At 38.7% G+C, this 18,331-nt stretch overlaps 1 long non-coding RNA gene across 1 annotated transcript in view; it reads left to right on the forward strand.

The window, feature by feature from the left end:
* The window catches only part of LOC122687464, a 33,930-nt gene extending 16,969 nt beyond the window's left edge, over window positions 1-16,961 (forward strand). Inside the window, exon 3 of the long non-coding RNA XR_006339150.1 lies at window positions 16,848-16,961. This is a non-coding gene — a long non-coding RNA (uncharacterized LOC122687464). The remainder of the gene's footprint in view (window positions 1-16,847) is intronic.
* The last annotated feature ends 1,370 nt before the right edge of the window (window positions 16,962-18,331 follow it).

The following is an 18,331-nucleotide window of genomic DNA, read 5'->3' on the forward strand; positions in this document are numbered from 1 at the left end:
CTTCTTTATTTTGAAGGAGCAGGGAGCGTAGACTAATAGAACCACACAATGGCTTTTAAAGGATTTGTTCAGAAGTGGATTATGTAACTTCCTCTCATATTTCATTGGCCATTGCAAATCACACAGCTAAGCTTGGAATGAGTGGTGTAGTCCTCGCCAAAGAGGGGGCCTAAAGGGAGGAGCCAAGTAGGAAGAAACTGGATGAAGGAGCAGCACATATTTGGAAAAATTAATTCAATGTTAATATTTTTTTTACTATCTCTTTAAATATATACACAAATAAACATATACAAACAGTGTGGCTATAGAGTAATAAGCACAATTTTCTTTAAAATATTCTTATCTGAATTTTTGGTTTCTGAGTAACATGTCTCTTCGACAAGGTATTTAAATTTCTCCAACATTGTTCAAAGTCCTGTGAACATTAGTTGTATAGTCTCAATCCTTTGAGGGGGAGTTTGAGGTTTGGAAATGCCTAGTACTCAATTCTAGTCAGTCTGTGTAATTTACCTTAAAGTTCTTAACAGCCCTTCTGACATTTGTTATGTGTTATCAATTAAGCTTTAACTTTTTTTTTATCAAGTTTTAACTTTTCAAGAGTATAGGATGTAAATATCATTTGCTATTTTATTAAATAGTTCAAAATTTTAAACTTTCTTCTGTTGTTCATGAAGCTCTATTGCAAACCACTTCAAAAAGTGAATTCTAATAATATTTTGAACATTGGTTGTATGGATTAAAATATATGCCTAATATTAGGAGGTGAATATTTCAGGCACAAAGAACCCATTTGGGGAAAAAAACCCACTTGGGTACTTACATTTTGGTTGATTTTATAAAGAATACAGCAAAACCATGAGATAATAAGTTTTGGCTAGAGCCTCTCCTGCTGGCTTCTCATAATAAGTTTTGACTAGGACCTCTCAAAGCTGGTAGGGTTTGGTTGGGGTAAGTAAGATTCAATGCATTAAAAAATAATTGGTTTATTTATGAGACTTCTAATAAAATAAAAATATTTTTGTTCCAATAGTTACTAGAGTGGAAAAAATTGGTTTTCATTAACTTTGCAATAATTCAATCTTAGCTTTTGTGAGCTTGCACTTTTTGGATCTTATTTACAGCTTTTGGTTCATTTCCTGTATTAGAGTATTTTATAGTCATTCCACATTTGTTTTTGTTGTTGTTTTTCTTTTTCTACAAGAATTGCAAGTTCCTTGAGGAGATGAAACCAAGTCTTCATATTCCTGGCATGCACCCTATAATGCTCGTAATTATAATTACAATATCAAATTGCACTATAAGCACTAACATATATGAATTACTTATAATGTGCTCAGCATATTTTTCAGCAATTTCTCAAACTTCTTTAAAGTTATGAGGTAGTAAGTTTAGATTACTTCCAGTTTATAAATGTTAAAACTGAGTTAAATTGAGGTGAAGAAATCTGTTTTCTTTAATTAATTAATTTTTATTTTTGGTTGCACTCGGTCTTTGTTGCTATGCGCAGGCTTCCTCTAGTTGCGGCGAGCGGGAACTACTGTCTGTGGTGTGAGGGCTTCTCATCGCAGCGGTCTCTCTCCTTGTGGACACAGGCTCCAGGCACTCAGGCGTCAGTGGTTGCAGCAGTGGGCTCAGAAATTGTAGTGCGTGGCCTTAGTTGCTCTGTAGCATGTGAAATCTTCCCGGAGACCAGGGATCTAACTGGTGTCCCTTGCATTGGCAGGCAGATTCTTAGGCACTGCACCACCAGAAAAGTCCAAGAAATCTGTTCTAATAGCACAGCTAGTAAGTAGTTAAGTTCAGTTGGTTCCTGCCTCTAGACTGCATGTGCGTGTGCTAACTTGCTCCAGTCATTTCCAACTCTGTAGGACCCTATGGATTGCAGCCTGCCAGGCTCCTCAGTCCAGGATTCTACAGGCAAGAATACTGAAGTGGGTTGCTGTGCCCTCCTCCAGGGAACCTTCTCAATCCAGGGATGGAACCTGCATCTCTTAAGTCTCTTGCATTGGCAAGCAAGTTCTTTACCACTCAGAGGAACCAGAGATCAAATTGCCAACATTCGCTGGATCATCAAAAAAGCAAGAGAGTTCCAGAAAAACTTCTATTTCTGCTTTATTGACTATACCAAAGCCTTTGACTGTGTGGATCACAATAAACTGTGGAAAATTCTGAAAGAGATGGGAATACCAGACCACCTGACCTGCCTCTTGAGAAACCTGTATGCAGATCAAGAAGCAACAGTTAGAACTGAACATGGAATGACAGACTGGTTCCAAATAGGAAAAGGAGTACATCAAGGCTGTATATTGTCACCCTGCTTATTTAACTTATATGCAGAGTACATCATGAGAAATGCTGGGCTGGAAGGAGCACAAGCTGGAATCAAGATTGCTGGGAGAAATATCAATAACCTCAGATATGCAGATGACACCACCCTTATGGCAGAAAGTGAAGAAGGACTAAAAAGTCTCTTGATGAACGTGAAAGAGGAGAGTGAAAAAGTTGGCTTAAAGCTCAACATTCAGAAAACTAAGATCATGGCATCTGGTCCCATCAGTTCATGGGAAATAGATGGGGAACAGTGGAAACAGTGGCTGGCTTTGTTTTTTGGGCTCCAAAATCACTGGAGATGGTGATTGCAGCCAAGAAATTAAAGGACACTTACTCCTTGGAAGGAAAGTTATGACCAACCTAGATAGCATATTAAAAAGCAGAGACATTACTTTGTCAACAAAGGTCCATCTAGTCAAGGCTATGGTTTTTCCAGTGGTCATGTATGGATGTGAGAGCTGGACTATAAAGAAAGCTGAGCACCGAAGAATTGATGCTTTTGAACTGTGGTGTTGGAGAAGACTCTGGAGAGTCCCTTGGACTGCAAGGAGATCCAACCAGTCCATCCTAAAGGAGATCAGTCCTGGGTGTTCATTGGAAGGACTGATGTTGAAACTGAAACTCCAGTATTTTGGCCACCTGATGCAAAGAGCTGACTCACTGGAAAAGACCCTGATGTTGGGAAAGATCGAAGGCAGGAGGAGAAGGGGATGACAGAGGATGAGATGGTTAGATGGCATCACTGACTCAATGGACATGCATTTGGGTAAACTCCGGGAGTTGGTGATGGACAGGGAGGCCTGGCGTGCTGCAGTCTATGGTGCTGCAAAGAGTGGGACATGACTGAGCCACTGAACTGAACTGAGTGCCACCTCTAAACTGCATATGCTGCCAAATATATGTTTGTTAGCATATTATTCATTCAATTATAAAAAATATTACTCACAAGCAGTATCTTGGGGAAAGGAAAGAACAGATAAAAAGTCATGGTATTGACCTTCATATCTGACTCAGACCCACTGATTAGGAAGACAAAGATGAATGAAGTTTTCCAATGTTAAGTCTTGAACAAGAAGGAATTACTCAGAGAACTGGGAAGAGATAGATGTCCCAGCAGAGAGAACATTTAAAAAATAAATAGCTAGATTAAATATTTGAGAAATGCAAATACAGCCACGTTCTAGTGTGTGTCAAGAGGACAGGAAAGCTAAACAGAGGCCAGAGGCTGGCTGGTTTGGACCATGTTAAGGCTAACCAGCAATGATGAAAGGAGGCTCTGGAGAATTTTAAGAAGAGCATGTAACGTGGATGACTTTTTACTGCCGTGTTGTAAAATCTCCTGTACTTTCCATTGCTGTTTTCTAACAGTATTACTTAAAGCATTCAAGGATGATGCCTATGCTAATTAAACAATATGGTGGCACATTGACCTAAGACATTCCTGAATTTGGAGTTTGGACAGTTTACAATTCAAGATAAAAATGTACATTAACCATTAAAAGAATGAAAAGAAAACAGAAAATGAACCACAGAGCATACCTAGTAGAAAGGTCCAATGTGCTTGAGGAATGGAATTGCTCAAGAAATGGTTGACCAGGTTGATGGTTACAAAAATGTATCCTTTTCTCAAAAATCTGCCTTTGGAAATGCATTTGTAACTGTATCACAATAGCTGAATAGTTGTATTTTTGGTAACAGTTTAATGTTTTGCTTAGGCCATTTACTACCTTTAGGTTCACAAGTCCATCTTTAAATGGGCACACTTTCTGAAAACATTTCAAAAAACAGTCCACTTTCGACTGGGTAAATAAAGAAGTGAAAAATCCATGTTGAGTTTTAATTGAGCCAAGTAGTATTTAAAAGAGAGAAAATTGGAAGCTTTTCTTCATTCTTTCTGACAGCGTATGAAAAGTGATTGATCCGCGAGCATCCGAGATGGATGAGATTGCAAACACGTGGCTGCCATGCTCCAGGCAAGTTCCATTGTGTAAACCAGCTGGACTGATGAGTACTGTCAGTGCTTTACACGATACAGAAGACATGCTTTTCTGCACATTCTGCTAGTACAAAATGTGGTTTCCAAAAGATAAAAATGTTTACCCTTGGCAGGCTTTGGCATGCATGGGTGTCATTTCAATAATTTTGTGCAGTGGAAGTGTGGAAGGAGAATCAGACATTTGGGTTATGAAACATGTACAATCTACAAAATTCCTCAATTTTTTTGGGGAGCTTATCAATACCTGCTACTTAGAAGAAATTTTTAGTCTCCAATTGTTGGCTTAAAAATGAATCCTTGTTAGCTTAAAAATGTTACAAATCATATTAGCCAAGCCCTTATTGCTATGATGACATTCGCTTCAATAATTTGCCATGCTTGCTAAAATTTTGGCAGATGTTGCCGTGCTTTCATATCTAAGACCCCACACAAATGCTACTTTCTTTGTAGACTTTCCTGATTCCTCTCAGCTTCTCATTTGTATAGATCTCTATAAAAGCTTCCCTGATAGCTCAGTTCGTAAAGAATCCGCTTGTAATGCAGGAGACCCCAGTTAGATTCCTGCGTTGGGAAGATCCGCTGGAGAAGGGATAGGCTACCCACTCCAGTATTCTTGGGCTTCCCTTGTGACTCAGCTGGTTAAAAATCCACCTGTAATGTGGGAGGCCTGGGTTCAATCCTGGGGTTGGGAAGATGCCCTGGAGTAAGGGAAAGGCTTCCCACTCCAGTATTCTGGGCTGGAGAATTCCATGGACTGTATAGTTCATGGGGTTTGCAAAGAGTCAGGCTATGACTGAGACTTTCACTTTCACTTTCTATAAAAGCTACACATTTGTTGAATGAATTATTTGCTCCTCACAGGAAACATGGTATACATATCTTTTCATTATCAGTAGAGATATAATTCACAACCATAAAATCAGTGTACATTTAAATGGTTTTTAGTATTTGCATAAAGTTGTGTGATCACCACTAACTAATTCCAGAACATTTTCATTACCCACAAAGAAATCCAGTACCCAATAGCGGTCATTCCCCATCCGTTTATTACGTTATAATGTGTATTAGTATTTCATTGTTTTTATTACAGAATAACATTCCTTGGCATTGAGATATCCATTTACCGTTCATCAGTTAGATGGATGTTTAAGTTGTTTGCACTTCTCGACTGTTATGCATTATGTTGCTATAAACATTCAAGTACAAGTTCTTGTGTGGAAAATGTGATATATTTAAATATATTATATTAGAATTTATTTTTTTACTTTTAATATTTATTTTTATACATTTAAATATATTTTATTAAAATTAAGACATTATTAACTTTTAACAATTTATTAAAGAATGAATTCAACATTAAAATATTTAAAATACATAAAAACATACTATTAACATTTTGGCTTATCTTTTAGACTTCTCTGGTTGCTTTTATGATACTTTTGTTTAAAAAAATTTAATATCAAAATATGCTTCCTGTTTGACATTCTATTTTTGCTTTACTTTCCCTATAGTAATGTTTACAGAGTATATATATTTCTAGGATAGAATTTTTAATAATATTATACATCTCTATATTTTATTTTAAATATTAGGTTAATTAGGTTATATTTTCTTACATTATAACTACGATTCTTGAGGGTAATTACTTTGCTTTGTTCTCCAACTTTTGTTTTCCCTTCCATTAGAAACAGCTAGTATCTAGAGTAGTAGTCTCTCAAATGTTTGCTGAAATGAGTTTAATAGTTATATAGAGTCACAGAATTTCAGGTTTGGAAAGAGTCTTTAAGGGTCAGCTTTTACTGTGAATAACATGCGTGACATGCTTTTTTAGTCAAAAGTTGGTTTAACTAATGACTATAATTTTGACTTTTAAATTTGCTTATTTAACCTCTGTGTTTTTAATTAAACTGTTTTGGAAGAGTCAAAGGAGAATAATAGGAAATTTGTTCCTAACTAAAATCATGATAATGTTTAGCAACTTCCTTGATTCCTGTGTGATAAAATTTGAAACTTGGAGAAAGTTGATGAATGATTTTTTGGGCCAATTTAAAATTACATTAGTGAAAATATATATTATTTTTTAAAGTTATGGAATGTTCAACAAAGTCATTAAAAAAAATCTCAACTACTTCCAGTGTTGTCAGATATTCACAGGTTGTTTCTGTATTTATTTTGCATGTTGGATCCAAACTTCATATTTTAACATTGCTGTTGACACTTTATCTACTGCTGAATCATAGTAATATCACTAACTGTATATCGCCAAGTTGAACTTGTTCCCGTTTTTAAAAATATCATTAATCTCATCACCTAGATTGTAGTACTGAAATCCGACTTCCCACTTCAGGAAACTAAGGCTTCTTGGAAGAATAGCTGATTCCAGGTTCCAAGGCAGGAAATGCAAAAAACAAGCAACTTGTGCCAAATTCAACGAAGCCGTTAGAGGCCACCTGGGCTGAGACCACCAGGAGCCAACGTAAAGAGGCCACCTCACTAGTAAAGGATGGGACAGTTTGGGTTCTTTTTAACTTATTTATTTTTAATTGAAGGATAATTGCTTTACAGTATTGTGTTGGTTTTTACCAAACATCAATATAAATCAGCCATAGGTTTACCCAGGGACAATCTGAGTTTTAATAAAGATTTTAACTGCCATGAGTGAACTCATCAAATATATTGAAATCCTTCAGTCAATTCTGTTCAGTCACTCAGATGTGTCTGACTCTTTGCGACCCCATGGACTGCAGAACTCCGGGCTTCCCTGTCCATCACCAACTCCCAGAGCATACTCAAACTCATGTCCATTGAGTTGGTAATGCCATCCAACCCTCTCATCCTCCTCTGTCATCCCCTTCTCCTCCTGCCCTCAATCTTTCTCAGCATCAGGGTCTTTTCAAATGAGTCAGCTCTTCACATCAGGTGGCCAGAGTATTGGAGTTTCAGCTTCAACAACAGTCCTTCCAATGAACACCCAGGACTGACCTCCTATAGGATGGCCTAGTTGGATCTTCTTGCAGTCCAAGGGACTCTCAAGAGTCTTCTCCAACACCACAGTTCAAAAGCATCAGTTCTTTGGCTCTTTCTTTATTGTCCAACTCTCACATCCATATGTGACTACTGGAAGAACCATAGCCTTGACTAGATGGACCTTTGTTGGCAAAGTAATGTAATTAAAAAATAATTGGTCATTTTGGGAAGATAATAGAGAATCCATTCATTGTCTTGAAAACTAGTTTAGAGAAGGGAAGAATCAAGCATGTAGTCTGTCTTTTCCACATGGAGTGTTGGATAACAAATAGTAAATGAGAAGCATCTTTGTATAGAGTAGTCCAGTAAATACATAAAAAGACCTGATAGACTTATAATATCACCAGTTTGCAACACACATGAAATGCAGATTGAAGCATTGAGCTGCTGTCACAAGAGAGGAAGCCAGACATGATGTGCCTTCTGATGAAACAAGTCTTCACTACCAGTAGTCTTGCCAAAGGTCTCAAATTTGAGACTGATCACAACTCTGGACTCAGCTGCTAATTTGCAGGAAGTAGAGGGGGCAGAGAAACTTGGTGAATTGCACTGTGCATATGCAACCAACAAAGCTCAGCCTGAGGGAAAGAAGACAAGTTAAAGGGCCTGTGCTTTTCACAGAAACATTGAATGGGGATAAAGAGGATGAAGAGGGACACTGAAGATTGAAAGTCACTTAGTAGATACATTGCTTTTTTAAAAAAAAATTGGGTAAGACTAAACTAAAGAAAATATCTGGAGTTTGTCACATTGATGAGAAGACTATAAAATGCAAGGAAGCATTTACTGTAAAGGCAGGAGGGAGGTGGCTGTGTTTGGGATGGGCCACATGGAGGAAATTCTGGGGGGCTGGCAAAATATTTATTGACTCAGGTGAAGGTTGCAGTAGCATTGTATTAGTCTCCATTGTTGCCATGGGAAAATTACATATATATATATATATATATATATATACATATATATATATATATACACACACTTAAAACAACAAAACTTATTCTCTCACAATTCTGTAGGTCAGAAGTCCAGGTGAGGAATCTAGAGACCTATAGCAGAGACTGGATTCTTTGCTATGGGTCACAAGGCTAAAAGGAAGTTCTTGGTCAGCTGGACTCTTATCTGGGGGTTCCAAACTGATTGAAGCCTTTGGCAGAATTTATTGAGTTCCTTGTGGCAGGAGTACTGAGAATCCTGTTTCTTTGCTGTCAGTCAACTTCTCAATGCTACCCACATTCTTATTACACTGCCCCTCCATCTTCAAACAGCAGTACTGGGTTGCATTCTTTTTGTGCTTTGAATCTATTTCTCCTTCCCCTGAAACTCTTTTTCTCTTTCCTCTTTTGTTTTTAAGAGTTCATAGGATTACTTTGGTCCCATCCTGATAATCCAGGATAAGCTCCATATTTTAAGGCCAACTGATGAATAAACTTAATTCCATCTCCAAAGTCACAGCAGTATCTAGATTGGTAATTTTTTTCTTTTAGATTGGTATTTGATTGAAAAATCAGGGGACCAGAATCCTGGAAGGACATCCTTAGAATTCTGCCTGTACAGGTGTTTTTACCTTATGCATTTGTTTTGTATATTTTTCTGTATTTGTCTCTTGTTTTACAAATATAAATGCTAGAAAGTCATTGAGACATGAAAACTGGCACCTTCTTGTGAAATTACAAACATATTTACCAACTATGATTACCTTTCTTTAGAGAAAAAAACCTCCAAAAAACTTTTTTTCTTATCAGAAATAATTTAACTTTGTCTAGTAAGATGATGCTCAAAATTCTCCAAGCCAGGCTTCAGCAACAGGTGAACCATGAACTTCCAGATGTTCAAGCTTGTTTTAGAAAAGGCAGAGGAACCAGAGATCAAATTGCCAATATCCGCTGGATCATTGAAAAAGCAAGAAAATTCCAGAAAAACATCTATTTCTGCTTTATTGACTGCGCCGTAGCCTTTGACTGTGTGGATCACAATAAACTGGAAAATTCTGAAAGAGATGGGAATACCAGACCACCTGACCTGCCTCTTGAGAAACCTGTATGCAGATCAAGAAGCAACAGTTAGAACTGGACATGGAACAACAGACTGGTTCCAAATAGGAAAAGGAGTACATCAAGGCTGTATATTGTCACCCTGCTTATTTAACTTATATGCAGAGTACATCATGAGAAATGCTGGGCTGGAGGAACCACAAGCTGGAATCAAGATTGCCGGGAGAAATATTAATAACCTCAGATAAGCAGATGATACCACCCTTATGGCAGAAAGTGAAGAAGAACTAAAGAGCCTCTTTAGTTGAAAGAGGATGAAAGTGAAAGAGGAGAGTGAAACAGTTGGCTTAAAGCTTAACATTCAGAAAACTAAGATCATGGTATCTGATTCCATCACCTCATGGGAAATAGATGGGGAGACCGTGGAAACAGTGTCAGACTTTATTTTTTTGGCTCCAAAATCACTGCAGGTGGTGACTGCAGCCATGAAATTAAACGACACTTACTCCTTGGAAAGAAAGTTATGACCAACCTAGATAGCATATTAAAAAACAGAGACATTACTTTGCCAACAAAGGTCCGTCTGGTCAAGGCTATGGTTTTTCCAGTGGTCATGTATGGATGTGAGAGTTGGACTGTGAAGAAAGCTGAGCACCGAAGAGTTGATGCTTTGAACTGTGGTGTTGGAGAAGACTCTTGAGAGTCCCTTGGACTGCAAGGAGATCCAACCAGTCCATCCTAAAGGAGATCAGTCCTGGGTGTTCATTGGAAGGACTGATACTGAAGGTGAAACTCCAACAGTTTGGCCACCTCATGCGAAGAGTTGACTCATTGGAAAAGACCCTGATGCTGGGAGGGATTGGGGGCAGGAGGAGAAGAGGACGACAGAGGATGAGATGACTGGATGGCATCACTGACTCGATGGACATGGGTTTGGGTAAACTCCTGGAGTTGGTGATGGACAGGGAGGCCTGGCATGCTGCGATTCATGGGGTCGCAAAGAGTCGGACACGACTGAGCAACTGAACTGAACTGAACTGAACTGAAGAGTAGTAAAAAATGTAGATATAAAAAAGTAAATTCTGAAATTTACTGCTTTTATGTCTGTTAGTAACTCTAAAGTGCAAGTGAAATTCGTTCACTTGTGTCCTACTCTTTGCAACCCCGTGGACTATACAGTCCATGAAATTCTCCAGCCCAGAATACTGGAGTGAGTAGCTTTTCCCTTCATCCAGGGAATCTTACCAACCCTGGGATCGAATCCAGGTCTCCTATATTGCAGGCGGATTCTTTACCAACTGAGCAACAAGGGAAGCCCAAGAATATTGGAGTGGGTAGCCTATCCCTTCTCCAGGGGATCTTGCTGACCTAGGAATCGAACCAGGGTCTCTCTTTGGGGTCTTCTGTTTTGCAGGTGGATTCTTTACCAACTGAGCTACGAGAGAAGCCCTAAGTAAATCTTAAATCATTTGCAATAAAAGGCCATGCCTTAATAAAACATTATTTGATGGAATTAAGCTTGGTTTTAAAGGTTCATTCTCTGTGGTGAGTTACGGATTCATAAGATACTTGAATCCATTTTGTCTGCTTGAATCCATTTTGGTGAGAGCTTTTATGACAGCCGACACTCTAGTTTTTCTGCCGTTACCTTCTGGTATATTTATCGTGAATTTTTTTTTCCCTAAGTTATTTGTGGTGTATCAAAGTTGATCTACACAAGAGGTGGGCAAATTTTTCCTTTAAAACACAGTAAATACTTTCAGTTTTGTAGGCTGTATCATCTCCATATTTAATAACATCATTGCAGACCAAAAGAACATAGATGATACATAACTTAATAGGTATAGATGGATTTGGTCCTTGAGGCATAGTTGACAAAGCCCTAGTCTACTCAATAAATATTTCCTTATTGTGTGTGTGTTCAGTATTTTGCTCATGAAATATTTTCACTGGATTCATTTGTATATCATACAAAATAAACAAAATGGAGGCAGTCACCAAAACTGATAATCTCCTTTAGTCATAGCATAAAGATTTCAGTCTTAGAACCAGTTTTTCAAGCATGTGTAATGTACATATATGGATTCCTCTCTGAGCTTTGATGATGAAGCTAAGTATATTCATGTCAATCTTCTTATTTATTTATCCATACAACAAATATTTATTGAGCAGCTACTATGTGCCAGGCACTATTCTATCTGATGGAGATAAGCAATTAACTAAACAGAGTCCACTCCATCTCCATGCACATATACTAGTTGGCCTGCTATTGATGTCAAGAGTCCAAAACATAGTAAGCTTTTTCTAATAGTTTCTCCCTGACTTGCAATAGACCAGCATATGAATACAAATGTTACTCTGCACTTTTATTACTAGATTTAAATATTGTTTGCATATGCTTTCCTATAAATTGACTATTCAATTATTGTTGAAAAAAATCTATGCATCTCAATGTTCATTGTAGCACTATTTATAGCAGCCAAGACATGGAAGCAACCTAAATGTCCATCAACAGATAAATGGATAAAGTAAATGTGATATATATATATCAGTTCAGTTCAGTTCACTCACTCAGTTGTTTCCGACTCTTTGTGACCCCATGAATCGCAGTATGCCAGGCCTCCCTGTCCATCACCAACTCCTGGAGTTTACTCAAACTCATGTCCATTGAGTCGGTGATGCCATCCGGCCATCTCATCCTCTGTCATCCCTTTCTCCTCCTGCCCCCAATCCCTCCCAGCATCAGGGTCTTTCCCAATGAGTCAACTCTTCGCATGACGTGGCCAAAGTATTGGAGTTTCGGCTTCAGCATCAGTCCTTCCAATGAACACCCAGGATTGATCTCCTTTAGGATGGGATATGATACGTATGTGTATATATATGCATACACACACACACACACACACACACACACACAGAATATTTCTCAGCCATGAAAAGAAAAAAGTATTGTCATTTGAAGCAACAAGGATAGACTTAGAGATTATCATACTAAGTAAGCCAAACATGTGATATGTGACAAAGGCAAATATATGATAAAAAATACAAATATATAATATTGTTGATATGTGGAATTAAAAAAAAGGTAGAAATGAACTTACATACAAAACAAAAATAGACCCACAGACATAAAAAACCAAACTTACAGTTACCAAAAAGAAAAGGGGGGTGGGATAAGTTAGGAGCTTGGAAGGAACATAAACACACTATTATATGTAAAATAAACAACAAGGGTGCACTGTATAGCACAGGGAACTCTACACAATATTTTGTAATAATCTATAAGAAAACAGAATTCAAAAAGAATATATATGTAATATATATACATATTCAATTATATATAACTGAATCATGGCTGTACATCCGAAGCTAGTGAAATTGTAAATCAACGATATGTCAAGTTGAAAAAGAAAAAAAATCTGAGACTCTGTTATATGTTCATTGTATTTTATTTCAGATTTATACAGGAGCCTGCCAGGATTAAAAATTATTTTGCAAAATTTTACTGTGTAAAACCCACTGAAGGCCTGGGCTATGTGCCATCACACTTTGCTGTCTTCAAGATGTACTGTGTAAATTTGAGAGATGCTTCTTTTACTGGATATATGGCTGTAATTGAAGTCAACTCTAGTTGAAAAATCAGCTGGTGATAATTGGACATGTGGATAGTTTAGCTTGAGCCTCATCAATTCATCGTAGCTATCAACAACTTTTTTATTTATTTTTATTTTTAACTGGCAATTTTTTAACTGAAATTTTATTTTTAACTGGCAATACATATCCATATTTGGCGTTAGAAGAATTTGTTCTTTAAGAAGATCCCAAGACTTTTTTTAATTAAAATTTTTATTTTATTTTTTAAATTTTTGATATTTTATTTTTTAATTTTTAAAAATGTTTTTTGGGATATAGTTGCTTTACAGTGTCATGTTAGTTTCTGCCCTACAGAAAAGTGAGTCAGCTATGTTTACATATATCTTTTTCTTTTGAATTTCTTTCCCATCTAGGTCAATACCTTAAGAATTTTAATAACCCTATAATGAAAATAAAATGTAAAACTTTACCTAGAACTTACAATAAGTGACAAAGTGTTAGGCATTCACTTTCTCTTACATAACTGTCAGTTATGCAGTTATCCTCAAGCCTTTCCTGGCATCTAACTGAGTGTGTTGCGGCTTCTCAGGTGGTGCAGTGGTAAAGAATCTGCTTGCAATGCAGGAGGCACAAGAGACGGGGGTTCAATCCCCGGGTCAGGAAGTTCCCCTGAAGAAGAAAATGGCAGCCCATTCCAGTATTCTTGCCGTGGAAAATTCCACGGGCAGAGGAGCCTGGCGGGCTGTAGTCCACAGGGATGCAAAGAGTCGGAGGCGACTGAGTATGCATACGTGCGACTGAGCACAATCATGTGTTCTGCGATCATATCCTTCCTCACGTACTCCTGCATGAGTTAACATGCCTAGGCCTAAAAACTGTTGAGTTACAACTTATCTCCTCAATCACATTTGCAATATATTTAGGTATCATTTACATAAGTGGCTAGAGAAATTTTATTCTAAGATCCGAATAACAAGAAGTTATTCTGGTGGCACTAGTTTCTACTCAATTTTGGTGGATGTGTGCATGCTTGTGTACACATAACGTTTTCTTTCTCAAAAAATGCATTCTAAATAGTTTAACTGCATAAACAAGTGAGTGGCAAGATTGTAGAACCTTGGAGTTCTTCCATAAAAGCCTAAAGATCCTGCAGATGTTTGCTTTGTCAATCCCTTTATTTTCTGCATGAAGAAAATGAAGTCGGAGAGATGGTGTGTCCAATGTGAGAGTCCTAAAGTCAGACCCGGGAGGCCTACCCCCTGGTGCTGTGAGTGCTCTATTGCTGTGGCATGAATTTGTATAGCTGAGATACAGAGGCATTGTAGGCTCTGTAATTTACCTTATATATGTACCACCCTTGACATTTGGCATGTGCAGTTAGTTAGTCTTTGACTTTCCCTGAGGTCAGATGCATTGCTGGCAGGATATCCATGGTGGTAGGCAGTGTTATGTAACAGTGGACCGACTCTGGAAGCTTCTGCATGCTCTATATCCTTAAAAAACCCTCTAAATGATTAAAAAAAATTTTTTTTATTGGCGTATAGATGATTTACAATGTTGTGTTACATTTACAATGTTGTGTTACGTTTCAGGTGGTGTACAGCAAACTGATTAAGTTGTGAAAAGTGAAAATGTTAGTTGCTCAGTCGTGTCTAACTCTTTGCAACCCCATGGACTGTAGCCCGCTAGGCTCCTCTCTCCATGGAATTCTCCAGTGAAGAATACTGGAGTGGGTAGTCATTCCCTTCTCCAGGGGATCTTCCAACCCAGGAATGGAACCTGGGTCTCAAGCTTTGCAGACAGATTCTTTACCATCTGAGCCACCAAGGAAGCCCCGATTAAGCCCCGATTAAGACATATATTTAATCCATTCTTTTTTAAGATTGCTTTCCCATTTACATCAATATCAATATAGATCAATATTGCTGTACTGTGCTGTACTATAGATCCCTATTAGTCATCTATTTTATATATGGTAGTGTTAATATGTCAATCCCAATCTCCCAGTTTACTCCTCCCCTCTTACCCCCTGGTTTTTCTGTATCCTTTTGATTAACTATGTATGCTTTAACAGTTAGCACATTGATTCCAAATTTGGGTTTCCATTGCTGAATCTTGTGTTTGTTTGTTAGCATGATGCATGTTAGAAATAGGCTTTAGCTCTCACGAAAGAAATCAAACATATTTTGAACATATGGTGATTAGTTTCTATTCTTTGGAAAAGGGTATAAGACTCTATGGAAGTCTGAATTAGTTTTTTTTTTTTTTTTGGATGTTAATCATATCTGATCTCCTAATTAGTTCTCAGTTCAGGCATCAGTTTAGGAGAACTTCTGATTGCATGGTTCCCTCTGAAAATAGCATCCTGCCTCTGAAATCTTGTTGAGTTTGCTTCAGGTGAATCTTTCATACCATGACCACTGAAAGGGCTTCATACAGCATGTAGAACAAGTCGTATAAATTCTTTTACACTTTCTTGTTGATAAGTATTTATTAATAAATGTCTGTTTGTATGAAGGAATTTGACTAAGTTTTGTTTCCATTAAAATTGCACAGCCAGGTGTGGGACAGTAGTGAACTTTTGCTGTCTCAGCCTTCTTTGGTGTCCAAGAATCTAAGTGTGCAAAACCAAACTGGCTTAGGTAAGTTTGCAACTGCAGGCGATATTTAATTTTCAGAGTCAGTGGGTTCTTAAGTCTTCAACACCCTTAGTATATTTTTTCTTCTTCCCTTTATCCTAGACTTTTGCTAAATTTACAAGAAAGTGTGAGTTGCTACTCTGGCTTTTTATGGCTTCCTGGGAAGTGATTGATTTTGTTGTCCTTCAACTTTCTTTCCTTGCTGGTTCTGTTGCTTTGAGGACACAAAGGTCATGACTGGTCAAGTCCTTATCACCTTTCCTTGTATAATTGAGCCAGGTCCACTGATACTTGGTCATCGAGGTGGTGAGGGAAGCTGACCTGGAGACTTAGAGTTCAGGTGAGTTAGTGGTCCACTGGAGATTCCAGTCATTATGGGCTGAATTGTGTTCTCACAAAATTTGTATGTTGAAATCCCTAATACTTGGTACCTTAGAATGTGACTGTTAAAGGGAAAATTAAATTAAAATGAGTTCTGTAGAGTAAGCCATAAGGCAATATGATTGATTTCTTGAAAGAAGAGGGGACTAGGACTCAGAGTTACAGAGGGAAGATCATAGGGAGATGCTGGGAGAAGGCAACCGTTTACAAGCCAAGGAGAGATGCCTCGGAAGAAACCAACCCTGTGGACACCTTGATCATGGACTTTCAGCCTCCAGAATGGTGGGACAGTACATTTCCTTTGTGTGAGTCACGCAGTCTGTGGTGCTTTTTAAGGCAGCCATGAAGCTTTCCCGGTGGCTCAGTGGTAAAGAATCCACCTACAATGCAGGACACACAGGTTCGATCCCTGGGTCAGGAAGATCCCCTGGAGGAGGAATGGGGGAACCACCTCAGTATTCTGGATAATCCCACGGACAGAGAAACCTGGTGGGGCACGGTTCGTGTGGTGACCAAGAGTTGGACGCTACTGAGCATGTACACTCTTAACTCTCTTAGAAAATTAATGCCCAAGGTCAGTTTGTTCCAGATCGACACCTTCCCTCCCTGCCCTGACCTCTCTCCTTGATCTGTTGCTGCAGCTTTGGCCCTGACTCTGAAAGTTCACACACTGGAATCCGGGTTAAACCTTGCAACATTCCATTTTGCGTGAGAGTGAGTTCCAGGAGGCAGTGTAGTGCCCAGCGGGCCTTGAGGGGTGGGGGCTGGCTTTGGAAAATGAGGCACCTCAGACTCAAATGAGAAACTTCCTGTAGCAGCTCCAGGCCCTGCAAGGAACTGTTAACAGAGATGTTACATTTTGGATTATTTTTATTCTCTTCTCTGCAGGTGAGGAAAACTCTCTCAGGCTCCAAGTTAAAAACACATGCTCCAATACCACAGGAACTAAGATGAGTTTTCAACTCTGTCCTCAGTCCCCAAGGATGGATTTATAGTCAAGGTTTGTGATTTCCCGGCTCCCAACTAAATTATCCATCCCTGAAAATCCACCGTATTAGTTGGAAAGCAAGCCGTAAATAAACCCCAAGTTATCCTGAGATTGGGAGGAAAAAGTTATATATTCCTACCTCCTTTAAAACACATCAGGTGTACTCAGTCATTTTCAACTCTTTCCGACCCCATGTGCTATAGCCTGCCAGACTCCTCTGTCCATGGAATTTTCCAGGCAAGAATACTGTAGTGGGGCGGGATAGTGGATTGCCTATCCCCCTTCTCTAGGGGATCTTCTCAACTCAGGGATTGAACCTGTGGCTCCTGCATCCCCTGCATTGGCAGGTGGATTTTTACCCGTCCCACCTAGGAAGTCTCTAAAATGCATTATCAATCCTTAGAGTCTTAAAGTCAAGTCCAGAACAAGACTGACCAGCCTTGTGTCTATTTCTATTTCCTAGTATATATTTCTGTTCAACTTGTCCTCTGTCCATTGTCAGTGATGGGCACCCTCCGCCCACCACTGACCGTCTTGTTGGCAGTCACTTTGGATATTCAAATATTTAAAAACAGTTAAGTAAAATGTGGGTTTTCTGAAAGATGGGCGTTGGGATTGGAATGAATCAGACTATGGTCTGCCCAAAATAATTTGTGCATCTGCCAGTTTGGGGCCTATCAGTTTTCCATCTGGAACATCACATTTAAAGAAATACATTGGTTATGTCAGTAGAAGTTTGCTGCTTAACTTCTGTGAAACTTGCCTATTATAGACAAAAAAAAAAAAAAAAAACGGGCAGCATGAGAGTTAAGAGTTAAGTTCTGTTTGGGGCAAAATGAGGACTATTGCCCAGGAGACAGCACCTCAGATAGTTCTGAGAAACTGCTCCAAAGAGGAAGGGGTAGGGGGGAAGGTTAGTGTACATGTAATTTTGGTGAAGGGGGTGTACAGGCAGTCAAGCACATTTTTTGTTGTTGTTGTTGTTTTGCAGATTTCTGCTAGTCACAAGGAATAGAATCATCATTAAGGATTTTAGTGCTTTTCTAGGTGGGAGGAGATGTAAGAATTGGACCCAGAATATCTAACTATCTGAAGACCTATCCTACCAGTTTTTCCCAGAGCACAGTGAGGCGCGTTTCTGTTCTCCACCCTGAACTCCTTTCAGGGTGTGCTGAAGGTCAGCAGCTGCAGAAGCTCCTTATTTAATCCTTAGAGACAGATGGCAGTACCAGTTTGTAGTTAACACTACAGAACTGGAGGAACCCCCCGTTGTATCTTCTTACGTGTGGCGGACATGGAGGAACAGCCGTTTGTTTTGAAGCACTTGGTAACTGGGCTAAAATCACATGGAGTGTAAGCTTCCTATAATTTATCAGTGCGGTCT

The sequence above is a fragment of the Cervus elaphus genome, chromosome 31 (genome assembly GCF_910594005.1).
Source record: "Cervus elaphus chromosome 31, mCerEla1.1, whole genome shotgun sequence".
Classification (NCBI taxonomy): domain Eukaryota; kingdom Metazoa; phylum Chordata; class Mammalia; order Artiodactyla; family Cervidae; genus Cervus; species Cervus elaphus.